The following is a 15,631-nucleotide window of genomic DNA, read 5'->3' as shown; positions in this document are numbered from 1 at the left end:
TGTTGTGGCCCCGCAGAGCCGCCAAGAGGATCCTGATGCAAAGAGAAGGCGCCTGCTGCTGTGACACACACACACACACACACACACACACACACACACACACACACACACACACACACACACAAAGGGGTGCGAAGTTATCAGTGACCGCTGCAGAGTTTGCTTTCTCCTACACGAGTTGGATTCGTGAAGGGAGTTTTTAAGCACGTTGCCAAGAAATCGCTGAGTCACTGTTAACCTTCACAACCCCTGCAGATGTACTTGGGGCAGCAGGCTGCCAAAATCCACTTATTGCTCTGTTCTTGATGATTAAACATATGCTTGCCAAAAATTACACGTAAACAGAAACCTATATGTGTGATATGCAAGCACACCGATCAATTAGTTTCAGATACATTATCCCCTCACATGCAAACACACATATGCATCACAGGCAACACATACAAACACATTTTCAAACACATTGACCAAAAATGAAATGCAATAAAACAAACTCATTCATTGAAACACAGGTCTGTCTTTAGGGACTCACAGAGCAGCACATTAGTCGCACACATGCACACCAGAAATGGGCTCTTCTCTACCTGTGCAGTGGCTGTGCTGTGAGGAAATAAGTCATCTGTTAGGCCTGAATATTTGCACCTGCATTATGCAACGTCACCCCATCAACCACTGTCCGTTTATGACGATTTATCATCAAACAACAACAACCTATTAGTCCGGGTGGGGAGAGTCGAAATGAGAAAATACATTAGAAGTTAATACACAACAGAGTTAATCAGCTCAGCCACTGAAGTGTGAAAGTTACTAAAAGGCTCCTATCTCAGCGGGATTCTCCCCCATAGAGCTAAAGGCAATTAGAAAGTAGGATTTTAAGATGAAAGAATCATTTCTTAAAAGGCAGAGCTTGTCTGATGGCAGAAAATAATCAATCAACTTCAACCTTCCGTGATTTGACAACACATGAGTCCCCAATGACCACTGTGTACGGCAAATGGCTTGAAATTCTACAATACCCATATAGGTTTTAGCCGCTAATGCTATGAAAAAAAGATGGTAATCGGTGGCACAAATTAGAGCTGAAAGGAATTCAGAACTCTTTGTTGTTACAAATTAGAAACCATTGTATTGATGACTTAACCAGGAGAGTTTAATGTCCATATAAGGCTTTGAAGTGCTTGAACTGTCAGACAACATTATCTATTCATAAAATGAACTGGACTTTTACCTCTTTCCAGAACAAGGCTAGTCATGTTCTGGTCATGTTAAATATGTTCAAAAGCATGAAAATAATTTCCTGCTGCAATATTGTTCACTGGTCTTTAATGTAAGTACATTTTTAAACTGTTTAATTTCACTCTCACTGCAATGTATACATTTAAAAGAAACTGTGTGTCATGCAGCATTGAAAGTCTATTGCATGGCACATTTATTGCAAACAAAGACGTTGTTGCTGATTATACAAAGAAACCCCTGTTGCCTGAAATAACCCTCATGACGCCCCACCTCCTTAGATAACCACTAATTTTCCACTTGGCTCCATGATGCAACATGCTGGGCCGCTCTGCCCAGTGAGAACAATGTGTAATTATCTGGCGAGGGTAAAAAGCAACAGCTGACCTTCGCTGCACCTTTCTTGACTTACATCCAAAATGGCCGCCCTCGTCCATATGTCACCTTGGCACAAAATGACCGTACACTCCTCGGCTTTGAGTTACGCCGTCATCAAAAAAAAAAACACTTGGAGGTTTGGGAGTGATTCCCCTGAAGTTGCACTGTGCAGCCACAGACATATACACACTGCAGACATACACACACAGAGAGACACACACCGTCTACATGAAAAACAAATGAAAAAGAATCATCAATTATGTGGGCTGAAGGCTGAGCTGCTGTTGGTCCATTAAACTGTGTGGCTCCATTTGGTCTGGGACTGGAGGCATCAGAGCAGTGACTTTGTATGAAATATTAGCACAAGGTCGAGCCAAAAAGAAGTGTGGATCAAAGACATGCAGCAGCAGAACGCCGACTGAGATTTCTCTCAAGGTCACACCAAGGCTGGAGCTTCTATCCTCACTGTTAAAGGAAGCTCTGGAGGATTCGTAACCTGAGATCAGAGCTGTTGAAGCGTTGCTCACTCCAAAACTATCATCTGTACTGATGGACTTGTCCTTCAGATTTGACCGGCTCACTCAAAAACTGGGCATTATTTAGCAAATACTGGAGGAAAGAGAAGGAAGAGGGAGAAATTGATTTATTATGCCCCAGTTTTTGCCAACTGACATCCAACCAAAGGTGATCTAATCCCTAAATAGCATATTTTGCTTGGGCAGAGGCACTGGCTTCACCATAATCACGTCTGAGGCAGACTTTTGAGCATGGTTAACTTTGTGAAATGGTCGCGGTTAGGCAAAACCAATTGGTTAATTAAGGTTAGCAAAAAAACATCATGGTCTGGCTTGAGATAACTACGCTCCTTGCGGCGCTTAAGCTACAGACCTAGTAGCATGTGACTCGGTGACGTAGCGGCATGGGACCCAACGTCTTCAGTAAAAATAACCCAACTTCTGGTTTCACACTGGACACGAACGCTGATCTCCTGAGTTAAAGGCCTTCGTTTTATTTGACCCATCCATCACCCAGCAGACTTTATCACTCCCGTTGCCTTGAGCGTCCAATAATGACGTTACATTGTTTTGTATTGGATAACACTGGAGTTAGTTGTAACAGCCTTATGGTGAAGCAGTTTTATATGACAATGCTGTTTATATCAACAGCTTGTCGCCACCAAATCACATTTGATTGGAAAACAGTAAATAGTATAATGTCCCCGGAGTTCAAGATGTATCACAAAATATGTTGGAAGAAAAAAGGGACTTCAGAGTTATGGTTATGGTGTCTATAAACTTGGTAACAATCCATATTTACATACTGACACGGTTTTTGAAAAAAAATGTTTTTCACTGGATCAAGACATAAAACACAGCCTAATGACAAATCCTCCTCTATATCTTACAGATATGCCTCCTGCTGGCGTTCGATTTTACCAGTTAATTGGTGTGAACAGCAGTCACCTGACCTCTCAGGTGTAAATCACTCCCTGATTAGCTGGAAAGAACAAAAGCCAGCAGAAATCTCGATCCTAAAGGCTGAACTGATGACTTCTGCAGTGTTTGTCTTCAGTCCACTCAGATGCAATAGAACAACAGAATTCCCAAATCAATAGACGCATTGATTAATACTGAATCACTGTCATGTTCACGCCTTTTGCTGCTCTTCCAAGGCTTGACCCTTTATTACAGATTCTATACGTTTGTCCACATGGTTCAATAAAAGCATTCCCCGTTCTGCAGCCTGTGCAGGCCGAGCTTCACGCTCCTGCTGGCCGTCATATGTCGAGTGTCCTGAACAGTCCTGAGTCCCAAACACTGCCAAGGTTTCTGTGGTTTGATGCCTGCTGGGCCAAGCCATGCTGAAAACGTATGCACTCACGACATCGTATGGTTCTGTGGATTAATAGTTTGTTTCCTGATCGCGTTGAGCTTCCAGGGGAGAGGGGCATGTGGACGTAGGGAGGGTGGTGAAGGTTGGAGAACACACTAAACTGCCCTTACTCTGCTGAGAAGACCAGAGCTACGTCATCCACCATCTGTCTCAGGGAGATTCCTCCTCCAGTGCAACAGGAGCAGGACTTAAAATGTCCACAGAGGAGGAGGAAAAGATGGCAGGAGGTGAACACATAGAGAGGATGCTACGTTTATACTGCGGCTGAAAGTGTCCAGATTCTCCCATTTCCTGTGATGTATTCATGATGTGTTTTTAATCAGATAAAAGTGATGCTGGTGGTGGCAGGTTTTGATCTGGCTGACACAGAAGTCTGATTGAATGCAGCTAGTTGAGATTGTATTTGAGTTTGAAACACTTCCCAATCCATGCTTGGTGGAGGACACCAAAAAATGTAGGAAAAGAAAGCAATCCCTTTGGATTTAGTCATACAGTGGGCTGGCATCAGGCTCCAAAAGCCAACATGTGATGCCATAGTTACTTCAAAATTGGCCCTAAAATGTGCAGTAAGTTCATACTGGTTCACACAAGTAAATCCAGTTTATATAGCCCGATTTCAGAAATCACCGCTCTCCATTCAGATAAAGACAAACTCTCCAAAAAAAGTTCTAACAAGAAAGAAAATAGAAGAAACCTCAGAAAGAGCAACAGAGGGAGGGATATTTCAAATAGTAGTTTCACCCGTTGCAGTTGTTTGCACTGTTAACTGCTAGTTAATGTCAAATTTCACACGACCCAGTTGTGGTTAAGTAAAGCTACATTATATAAATGGACTAGAAGCATCGATAAGCGTCACTGTGTCATGCAGATGCCAGGCTGCTGTTCTCACTTTATTTTATTCATTTTTTCACAGTGCTTTCAGTGGGAGTTTCAGTTCAGTTAAAGGTGTTGTCCCCCAGGACATTTCCTTTGTTGTTGTGTTGAGATAACTGTAGCTGTAGCCTTTCGTGCATATCCCTTCAGCGCTGAGTCATGGCACGATTCATCTGTCTCCCAGCAAACTCCTGAGCTCGGGTGATGACTCCGGGGAATCAACTCGCCAATCCTGACTCTAAGCTTTCAAAGGCTGAATGTGCTGTCCACAGCAGGCTCCAGTCTGGGCTTTTATACATCCCCTGGTGTGTGGGGAAGCACACATGCACTTTGTGGACACCCACACACACACACACACACACACACACACACACACACACACACACACACACACACACACACACACACACACACACACACACACACAGACACAAACCCAGCAGCATTTACCTTTTGTAGAGTTATTTGTTATTTGCTACCAAGAATTTTCTTTAAGATGAAATTACATGTTGTTTCAGTCTTGTATTAACAACACAGACCACTTCACCTGTGCTGCATCTATAATAATAGAAAACCCTACAATCTATTTAGAGGAATTAATTATTAAAAGCCAAGTTGTCCAATTTGAAATCAAAACCTTTCACACCAGAACACATTAGAGTCACTCTTCGCAAGTGAAAGATAATTTAGATTTTTGTAGGTGGTTATTACAGCATAGATAAGAAACAAGAATATTTGACAGGTATAAAGCTGCTGACACCTTGCACTGTGAAAGCATTCCGATTTATCATCTAGGTGCAGCAGGTCAATACTTTTATACTGAGTTGTGTTTGAGAACTGTTTTTGCACAACAAGCAATTTAAAAAGTAATGTTATAATAGTTCACTGCCCTTCTTTTCTGTTGGGTCTTTGAAACGCAGACTTCTTTTCTTTATAAAACCTGAATAGAGGAGCTGGGCGCTGCAGCTGAAGGTCGGAGAGCTGCACCGGTAACCGCCCTCACTGTGAACCTTTTATGTAGGTACGCGGGCTCGGGAGTTGTGGGTGTAGAGAAAAGGCTGTGGGTGGGAGGGTGAACTTCTGCTGACTGCTAAAAAGCTTTATGAAGCTTCACAGGAGAGTTCCACCTAAAGAGCTGCAGCGGGCATCTCTGGAAAAAAAAACAGGTCGAACAATTAGGTTGTAAGTGACCGACGGGAGGCCACAGGTTAGAGAGTTTCAGGGGGGCTTTCTCCTTTGCAATACATTGTTGAATTATACTCTTGTGGATAAGAAAAGCAAAGGAAAGGGGCCCTACTTAGGTTTTTCTGATATGAGAGCTAGCTTGCATACACACACACACACACAGGAATTGGGGGCTTTTCTAATAGCATTGTTCTAAGTTAAACAGTTAACAAACAGGGGACCCTCACTCACTGAAGGCCAGTTTGGAACTGAGAAAATATATCTTCTGTAAGACAACCAGCCACTGATGAAGAGAAAAAAAATAAAAACGACAAGGACAAGAAGCCAGCCGACACAATGCAGCTCTAATTAGTTCGCAGACGTGAATTGGATGGCAAGTGCCTCAATTTTGGGGACGGTTAAATGTGTCACTGGCAGCGGAGGAGAGAGGCATGAAATGAGTCTGCTCACATAGCTGCTTTAATGAATCACTGACGACCAGCCCAAATAACATTAAGGTGCAAATTTAACATCGTCCCCCGCATATCCAAACACCGTGGAAATCAAACCACTCCATCAAACAGACTTAGAAATTAGGAATCGTGTTGACATCCTGTTTCTTTTTCTATGGAAAGAAGTTGTGATAACATAAAGTGAAACAAATAAGAGGGTGGAAGGGAAGTTGTTTGGAGTAGGTGTAATAGTATTAAGCGTTTTCCAATAACTAACTAGGATTTTTTACATGAAATAGAAACTACTACAGGCCATGCCTTAACCTCCAGAGGGGGGCGTTCATAACATATCGCTCTGGTTCATTCCTTGGTGGCCTGTAAACGAGACACTTGTTCTCTTCATTAGCACAAAACAAGGGAAACTAGTGTGCCATGTGGAATTAATAAACATGAGACCAAACCTTAACAGTAATATTAGTAGAGATCGCCGTATGGAAAAGGTTAATTGCTATTCAATAATAGTTCCACGCCAAAATCTGAGGTCCCCATGTCAACTCTACAATATAAAAAAGGATTCGGCTTCCAAGAAGTCAGTGTGCAATCTCATAGAAACTTGATGTGAACTTTTGTTCCACAATATAAAGAGCAAAGGAAAGCTTGCTATAGAGTTATGTTAATGGTAGAGTTTAACGTTTTGTGAAAAAGAAACACTTATTTGATTTATGCTGGGTTATAAATAAGAAGTCTGTTAACCCATCTCACGTCAGAATAGAAACACAGGGAAACAGAAGCAGCCTGTCTCTGGCCAAACGTTCACCACGAACCTCAATAATGAGCATGTTAAAGTTACTATGAGGAACTTTTATTTTGCGTTGGTTTTGGAGGTCCCTGCAGACAAAGCGGTTTTGTTTCTGAGCACCAGAGTCCCTTAAAAACCATCTCACTCATGGTCTTGTTTGATTATTTAGGTCCTCTAGGAGCATCAGTATTACATTTAATAAGAAGTTAAAAGCTCCTCTTTGTAACTTTAAACTGTTTCATCTGGGGAAAAAATCCCCCAACAATTTCCTGTTTTTATTAGGGGTTTGCTTACCAGAATATTTACTTGGCTAGTTTTACTCTCTCTCTCTCCCTTAATCACTGGCTGCTGTTTGTGCAACATATCGGCCATTTGTTTGGGGTGATGAGCAGAAGGATGTATCTCAATGCAAATGGTGTAGGCTGCAGGCTGCCTTTCACCGGTTCAAAGATGCAGTTTGGTAATGTATTTGCCTGTGGAGAGAGGGTCAGGTCAGGACTGAGGGGCGAGGAAGTTGACCTCATGTCAGACATTTAATCTCGGGAGGTTTGCCAGGCTGCCAGAGGACACACCGACAGGAATAGATGGCGGAGACAACCCTTTGCAGTAAAGGTCATTCCCTCAATAGGCATTCAAGACGATCACTGACTCAGTGCTACCACTTCACATACAATCACACGTACAGTTAGTGTGACATTGTTGAAGTAATGTCACTCCGCCGAGTCCCAGGAGGGTTGAAATGATAATGAAATGAGGATAATTGCTCTTTCTATTGCCAGAGTGATTACGGGAGTGAATTGGCAGCGTTGTTATCAGCACGGTGCACAGTTCGGACGTTTGTGCCAGTTTTTGTCCTCAACAATGGAGAGAAGATATCTTCTCCATCCATATCTGCAGCGCTACAAAGAAACACATCCCACAGGCAAAAAGAGCAGAATGAAAGCCCACAGTTAACTGAGAGGATGGTAAACTATCAATGGAGCCAACATCGCATATCACAGAGAGTGCTACCTAACAACAATTTGTTAAATTGACGTTGTCAATGGAAATCATATGTGTTGGCATATACGTTTTTACCAAATTTCCCTCAAAACGTAACCTCATGTTTGCAAGAAGCAGATTGGATTCAACAAGTTTTTAGTTTAATGTTATATGCAACCAAAATAAATTCCTTTTGCAAGAAGTTGCAGAGCAGTTTACAGTAAATGGGGTCTTATTTAAACATTGACAGCTCAGAAAATGCTTCCTGTAATAAAATGGAGGAGTAAAAAAATGAAAAATTAGATGCTGATTATGTTTTGTTTTTTTGTACTTTTTAAGTTTTCTGTCTCAAATATTTCAATAATGGGTTTCCTTTTTTGAAATCTGAATTTCATTATTTATTTTAAAGAAACACTGCATAACCGTTACCATGACAAATTATTATATTTAATCTTTATTAAGTGTAACTATTTCTTAGGGATGGTTGTCTTCCCAGTTATGACTGAACACACATGTCCATCAAGGTTTCATGATGTCCGTTCATTAAGCAGCTAATGCAGACATAACGGGGACTCCGGGTTAGGCTAAATAATGTCTTCTGTCAAAAGGTAAATATCATCCTCTGAATGTCAGAGGAAATCTAATAGCTCTTTTTCCTTGTGGGCATTTTAGGTTGTTCAAAATTGTTGCATTTTTCACTAAAACCATTCTACCATTCGCATCAAAAGGATCTTAACTTCAACTTTGACATCAGGCTTCAATGTGTTTTCTTAGCAGCGCTGAGCCGTGTGGAGGCTGATAAAAATCCTAGTGAGAGTAAGAAGACGTGATGAGGAGATTGCAAATGAGATGGAGGCTAATTTACGATGCAGCACCGATGGTATGCTAATGGTAAAGCTGCTAATTACTAATGATTTCAGCTGGGGTGATGAAAGGGACGATATTGAGTCATGTGACCTGTGAAGGGTTGATTAATGAGTTTCTCCTATAATTCCGCCCTCGAGGGGAGACACTCGAGTAGCAGCAGCAGCTGCAGCGCCGGCGTCACATCGAGGAGACTTAACTTTGAGTCAACAGGTTCAGAGAGAGGTTCTCTGATTTGTTCAGAACAATCTTTAGCGTCGACGTAAAACTGTTATGTTTCAAGCAAAGGGGCAAGCAGTGTTTGCTTAACACTTGGCTTTTGGTTAAAACTCAGAAAAAGTCAAATATCTTAAAATGTTTCCCAAGTATTTTCTCCTTCAAAGGGTACGCAGGACGATGCAGCAGTAAAATGAGTCAAATCAGATTCATAAAGTACTTATCTGATATGTAAACACAAATGAATAGAATAGAATATTCTCACTGAATTGGCAATTCATTTTTTTCCCTTTAAGAAAACACTACTTCAGCCTTCCTTTTCCTTTTAATTCCTCTAGATGTTGTTTGAAGTTTTCCAGGTATTTTCTTAATCGGATCAGTTATGTTTGCAGTTATCAGGCTTGCAAATGATAAATAACAAATTTGAATTTACTGTGTCCAGGAAGCAATATTATAAATCCTTCTCTGCCTCTGATTGGTTTACCCTGATATTCCTATCCTAACCCCAACCGAAGCTAAACCCAACCAATCCAACCAACGCTAGACTTATTTTCTAAGGGTTCCACCAAGTAGTTAAGACAGTTAACAGTCAAAAAAGGCTAAACATTCACTCGTTTAGGCTTTTTTGGATTTATATACTTGAAACATAAATGTGTTACTGTTTGCATTCTGTAAGAACTTGGACAGTGACTCGTTTTCTGTTGACTCCATTGGCTCCTCTGTCTCTGAGCTCTAGCACATTGGATTAAAAATGAAACAATGACAGTATTATGAGAACAATTAGGTCTCCAAGCACTTTTTTTTTTTTTTTTTTTACAGGCTGCCCCAATTTGTGAACAATGCAACAAGAGCCTGGGCTAAAGTGGCTTGACTGTTCATTTGATATGGATGTAAACATCTTCATATAAAAGCTGAAAGTCAGCCTTAAAACTCAAAGTCATTGTTTTTGATGATTTTTTGATGATCTATTGTGCTGCAGAAGGCTAGAAAGACACATTTTCAACCACAAGGTATTAAATATCCCTTGAAACTTTTAAAACGATGCTAAAAGGTTTTACGATAAAAATCCACTAAAGTACAGAAACTAAACCGGATATAAATAGTGAGTTTGCATTCTCTTGACTGGATGCTATAAACTGGTGTCCAAGCCAGAGTGCCTCGCCAGGCTTTTATCATCGGCCAGCTGAACGATCTAAGCTGCTCTGACATCAGTTCACTCCCCACCCGACACCCTCCAGGTCCGGTTAGCCTCCTGAATCCTGGCACACAGACACACACACACACACACACACACACACAGAAGTTTCTCCTCCTCCTTCTGCCACCGACCAGCATTCCCCGCTCAACCTCAAGGAATAAAGGTTAATTTTCCGAGCGAGCTGCTCCTGTCACATGCATTAATGTACTGATTTGTACACAGCGTAGCTACTTGGCTGTGTGTTGGTGTGTTGGTATGTAGGCCGGGCCGGGCCTGACTGTGAGTCATCCACAGCCGCTGGCTCTCGGACATCGAGCCTGTCAGAAGGTCTGAGCGAACGCCGGCTTCACTGATGCTGCTGACCGACTCTGACCCGCGGAGCAAAGAGAGAAATCGACTGCCGCTAACCGGACAGCAGCATGTGTTTCTGTGCGACCCCACGGTGTTTTTCTCTTCGGGAGACCAAGGAACAGTTCCACAAAGCAGGTCTAAGTTATCCAGATAACTCTCCAAATCTGCTTCCTTGAAAAAAGCTTTGATGCAGAGTTTTCAGTATTGAAATTTCAGAAAATCTAAACAATGAGCTGAAAGAGACTAAAAGCTCGAGTAGTGCAGAGTTGGTTTTATATGTGACTAAATTTAAAACAAGGTCCTTTTCCCTAATTAGTTTTCCTCTTTGGACTGTGACCCCCTCAGTGTAGGTGGGATTCTCAGCGGATCGTCATAGCGACGCCTCGTGAAACTTGCCGTGACATCATCTTCAAACCAAACAGAGGAACATCTGCATGTCAATTGCACGGCCTAGGTATAGCATAGTTTTGTAGGAAACCCTCTTTATAAATTGGGGTTGAATGAATAAATGAATTAATTTTGGTCTCTATAGACGGTAACTTGGCTATTTAAACATGGCTGTATTGTCTCCGACCAATCAATGGTCTGCAGTGGTTAAACTCCACCTTCTAGTACCGGCTCAGGTCGTTTGGATGTTCAACCAAGGTACCAAAAAAAGGACAAGGTATATACAACTTTTGCTAAAAGAAAATTTAAAAGAGGTGGAGTGAAAATGCAGCATTATTGAAATTGAACTTGAAGAGACCTGAGAGAGCTGGTGCTGACAAAAGCTAACTGCTCCATTCAAACGTTTCATGGTTCTTCATACCTCACATATTCTAAGAAAAGTTGAATTTGAAAACACGGCAACAGTTGGTGGCCTGAATGCTAACACAGTGTGTCTAAACAGAAGCTGTGAACCGGAGGAGATGGAAAAAAATGATCTGCAAAGCAAAAGACTACATTTTAAATAAACTCCCTCACACACAAATGAGGCTTCTGGGAAACATTTCTGGGGGCCATCAAACCACTGTAGACTCTGAAGCTCCTACAGCACTGAATACAAACTCTATTATATTTCTTAAGGCTACTGGAATTAAATGTCTCTATTAAATACGAGGCTGCATTGGAGTCGGACCTTTAGGTACAAATGTATTCAGTAAGTGAATCAGGGACAAGCGATGCTATCGAGGCCATGCAGACTGACTAAACAGAGATATTTCATTTAAAGATTGTTTTTCGTTCTCCTGATTGCTTTTCTATTTGTCGGCTATATCCACTGTTCCTTTGTAAACAAACAAATCCTTGAGCATCATTCTGCTTGTGATAATCCTCTGTGCTACTGTCAGCGCGGATGAACACACTCCGATCCTGTAAAAGAATCATTTTGCATTACTCCTTCTATGACACCTGTTCTTTGTACTTCCACTAGCTTTCTCCTCTTTCTTTATTTCAAATTAAAGCCCTCATCCTTTTTAAATTCTTCTGTAACATACATTTTTCTTGTTCTGCCTCTGGTCAAACAGGAAAAAAACTGTTAATATGTAGAAAGTTTTACATCTGCAGTGAAAACCTCTATATACCCTCTCCCACTGGGCTAAAGCAGGTTTACTGCATATGATCCACAGCTTTATGTAAAACCCCCTGTTTGCTACGTGCTAATTACATCAAGGCTCATAATGAAGACAGAATAAACTGCATTAATGATTATCCCTCTGAGTAATATATCCTAACATCCATCTCTCTTCTCTGTCTAATAATACCTCACAGCGTCCTCACTGACCTTACCTTGACAGACTCCCATGATACATCTGCAATCTACTTTTAGTCGAAGGGCTTTGAAATGTGTTGATACTGTTATTAGAGAAATAGATTCACCGACTTCATGAAAGTTGATTGAATTTGTTTGGCATAACGAAGCCACGACTATAGAAGCAATGATGAAATACATTTGGCATTAAATTTAAGGTCAGACATGAGAAAAATAGCAGCAAGCCTGCAGCTGGAGGTGATTCAGTGTCTCGCTGAAGGACGCTCTTAGCAGGGCGGACAGACGGACTCTCACCAAAGCAACTGCTTTCACACATATAATGCACCTGAAGTGTAGTCTCTTTTAAAAGCTACATCCACCTACTGTTCAAATAGCTGCACCAAATATATTTCTCAGACCAAATTCCTGCAGGGGAGACATGAATCTTATCCACCAAACAGAGTTTATGTAATTCTCGAGGCTAATCTTTGCGAATCAAAAACTCCTGCATCGTACAGCTTTTAATGCCTGTGCTGTTTAATAGAAGAGAAATCTGAGAATGTTGAGATTTAAATGTAGATCCAGTCTATAAAAAGTCCATATATTTAATGTAATATGAGCACAAAAACAGTAAAAATGTTTTAAAACAGAAAGTGAGTTGTTTTTGCCTTGCATCAATTGTCAAATACTGTTCCTTGATCAATGACCCTACATTCTAGGTTCCCATCTAGTTTCAGTTTTGGTCGTATCGGTGACAGCGTGTCAGTTTGGTCATTTACGCTTGTTACATGCATAATTTATTTTCAAAACAAACTTCCAGTGTAGGTGAAAAACTTGGTTTTAAGGTTTAGCCTACTTTTGCAAAAAAAGATGGTTTTCGGAAAAGATAAGTGTGTGTTATGTTAATTAAAGGAGTGTTTTACGTAATTGGCGTTTAAGTAGGCTATGTAACAAAACAGTGACACAAACAGCGATGTCCTGGGTGAAAGTCATGTGTTTGTTTGAACTGTCCATCCTATATGCCTACCTGCACTACACAGACTTTCTCGCTCTTTATACTATGTGAGTTACTCTTGTGTCCAATAATGAAAATTTCGGTTTACAGTGGAGTTCGTTGAAAGCCAGGTGCTAAAGGGGGCCTTGGTGCATTGATAACAGACTCCAAGGGGCACTGATAAAGCGTCTGTAATTGAAGAATTGGGAGTGATAATGGGTTGCATCGCAAGTAATTCTCTATTGGGAGTATTCTAACCTTAAAAATCTGTCATTTTGCCATTAGCTTGCTGGTCATATAGCAAGCTAATGGTTTATTCATTGCTATAGAAAATATAACTTGACTTAACTGACGGCATCAACTTTTACTGTGTCTTTGGAAATCTAACTTATTCCACATTTAACATATATTATAAATGGCAAAAGAGTTTGCTAAATCATCAACAGAGCCGACTGTGGATGTGTAACCAGAGTTTTGTTACAAAAGCCTTTGTGAAGATTCTTTGTGAAACTTATTGTACCCAGATTTGTCAGATTTAGTCAAACATGGTTAAGTTCATGTAAAATGTGGCCCACACGTCTGCCATCTGTAGAGGAGAAAATATTGATATTCTGTACAGCTCCCGTTCCTCTGCCAGCCAAGGTCACTGGCATGGATGAGTCAGCATCACAAGCCCCGCCGTCACAGTCTACTTCCTCTTTCTCCTCGGCGCCTATCATCTCTCAGCCTCTCTCTCTCTCTCTCTCTCTGCTGTTTTTTAATTTATTTTCCAACTCTCTTCCTTTCAGTCTCTACCTGTGTCCTTTTTATTCTCACCTTCCTTCCCTCTCTCTCGCTCTCTCTTTTCCATCACATGGGGATTATATTTCTTGAAATTCAGGAAGAAAGGAGGAGATCAGGGAGTGCCTCGGCGCTGACCTCAATTCTCAGCTCGCTTCTCGCACTTTCTTTCGCTCTTTTAACACGAGAAGCACTTCAAAGCACTGTGGGAGAGGCAAAGGGGTCTGCTCGCCTGGTGAACATCAGAGGACATCTAGAAATACTCCCAACATCTCCTCAGCAGGAAACTGTGCCAGATACGTGTGGTATGACTGAAAAATCAGTCAAGGGCAAGGCATGATGGGATATTTCTGCTGCAGTCAGTCACACTCTACACACCTAACCGGTTGGATTCGCCGTAGTTATGGATCTTAGTGACTGGGGCTCAGGACTAGTATCAGGCCATTTAGTAAATTTACAAAACAACCCCCACAAAATGTATCTGATTTATTATATTTGCATCGTCCTCCGAGGGTTGATCAGGCAGCACCACCTGAAAAAAAGTGAAATCAGAAATGCTGCAGCGTTAAAAGTTCACCTTTCTGCTTGTTTGCAGTTGGATTCCTCTCAACAACGCCTCTCACAGAGGGGGACAAGTAGGAGTTGTGTCTTTTTGGATGGAAAGTGTGAGCCAAGAAAGGTCGAGCATTTGTTTTGGTGTGAGATTCCAAAATGCTCAATTCCCTCCAGAAATATATACATGATACTTGATGGATGAACTGAAAAAAGAGCACTGACATTTGTTTTTGCCTCAACATCAACGCCAACGTTTTTGGCCCAAACGTCCACTTTGACACAAGTATGAACTGATTTAAATGTGTTGGTCAAGGGTCACTGTGACCTATAAAAACACATTTTTGGCTATAACTCAAGAATTCATACGATTTCACACAAATGTCTAATGATACAAAATACATTTTGAATAAACATGAATGTAAACTGTAGCTTCTCTGATCAGTAGAACCGTGAGGCAATAATTCCAGTTTATAAATCCAATTCTAAGAAATCAGCGCCCACCAATGTTAATGGAAATTACAAGGTTAGACAGTTATTCCTATTGTCATTGTACAACATATAATAAAACATATTGTTGCTGCCTTACCACCATTTACAATTGTATGTGCATATATGTCCCAGAATGTGCACAATACACCTCATTACTCTGCATAACATGAGCAGTGTTTTCCAATTAGACGGAGGATAGAACTGATTGTCACCGTGATAACTTTCAAGGGTTTAAACTTCCTGTTTCATTGTATTATGAAATCTGGGACACTTCAATTTCCTGGAACATATTTCATCCTCTCACTGGTTCCTGGAACACAACCAAAACACCCCCCCTGCATGTTCTTTAATCAGTGCAATCAGTAGTCTGAATAACTAGTTAATCTACAACTTTGTAGTATGTTCACATTGAAAGTGATAATCTCAAGTATTCACAGACACCAATTTTGCATAGAATTTGTCTGTATGGACCTGTTTAGTTTCTAGAATATATAACTGTTACTAGGGATGACGGGTAAAATCCAACCTTAAATGTTAAATCATCAGTTTATATTTGGGCTTTCGGGCTTTCATTTAATTGTACTTGTCATTTGCATTTCATACGGCACACAAACACAAAATCACAAACGCTGAACAGAGAGATATTCTCTTCTCAAAAAGTGAGATTTCACAATGCAGAGAG

The sequence above is a fragment of the Anoplopoma fimbria genome, chromosome 4 (genome assembly GCF_027596085.1).
Source record: "Anoplopoma fimbria isolate UVic2021 breed Golden Eagle Sablefish chromosome 4, Afim_UVic_2022, whole genome shotgun sequence".
In the NCBI taxonomy this organism is placed as follows: Eukaryota; Metazoa; Chordata; class Actinopteri; order Perciformes; family Anoplopomatidae; genus Anoplopoma; species Anoplopoma fimbria.
The sequence above is the reverse complement of the archived record's forward strand: the minus strand, read 5'-3'. Positions refer to the sequence as shown.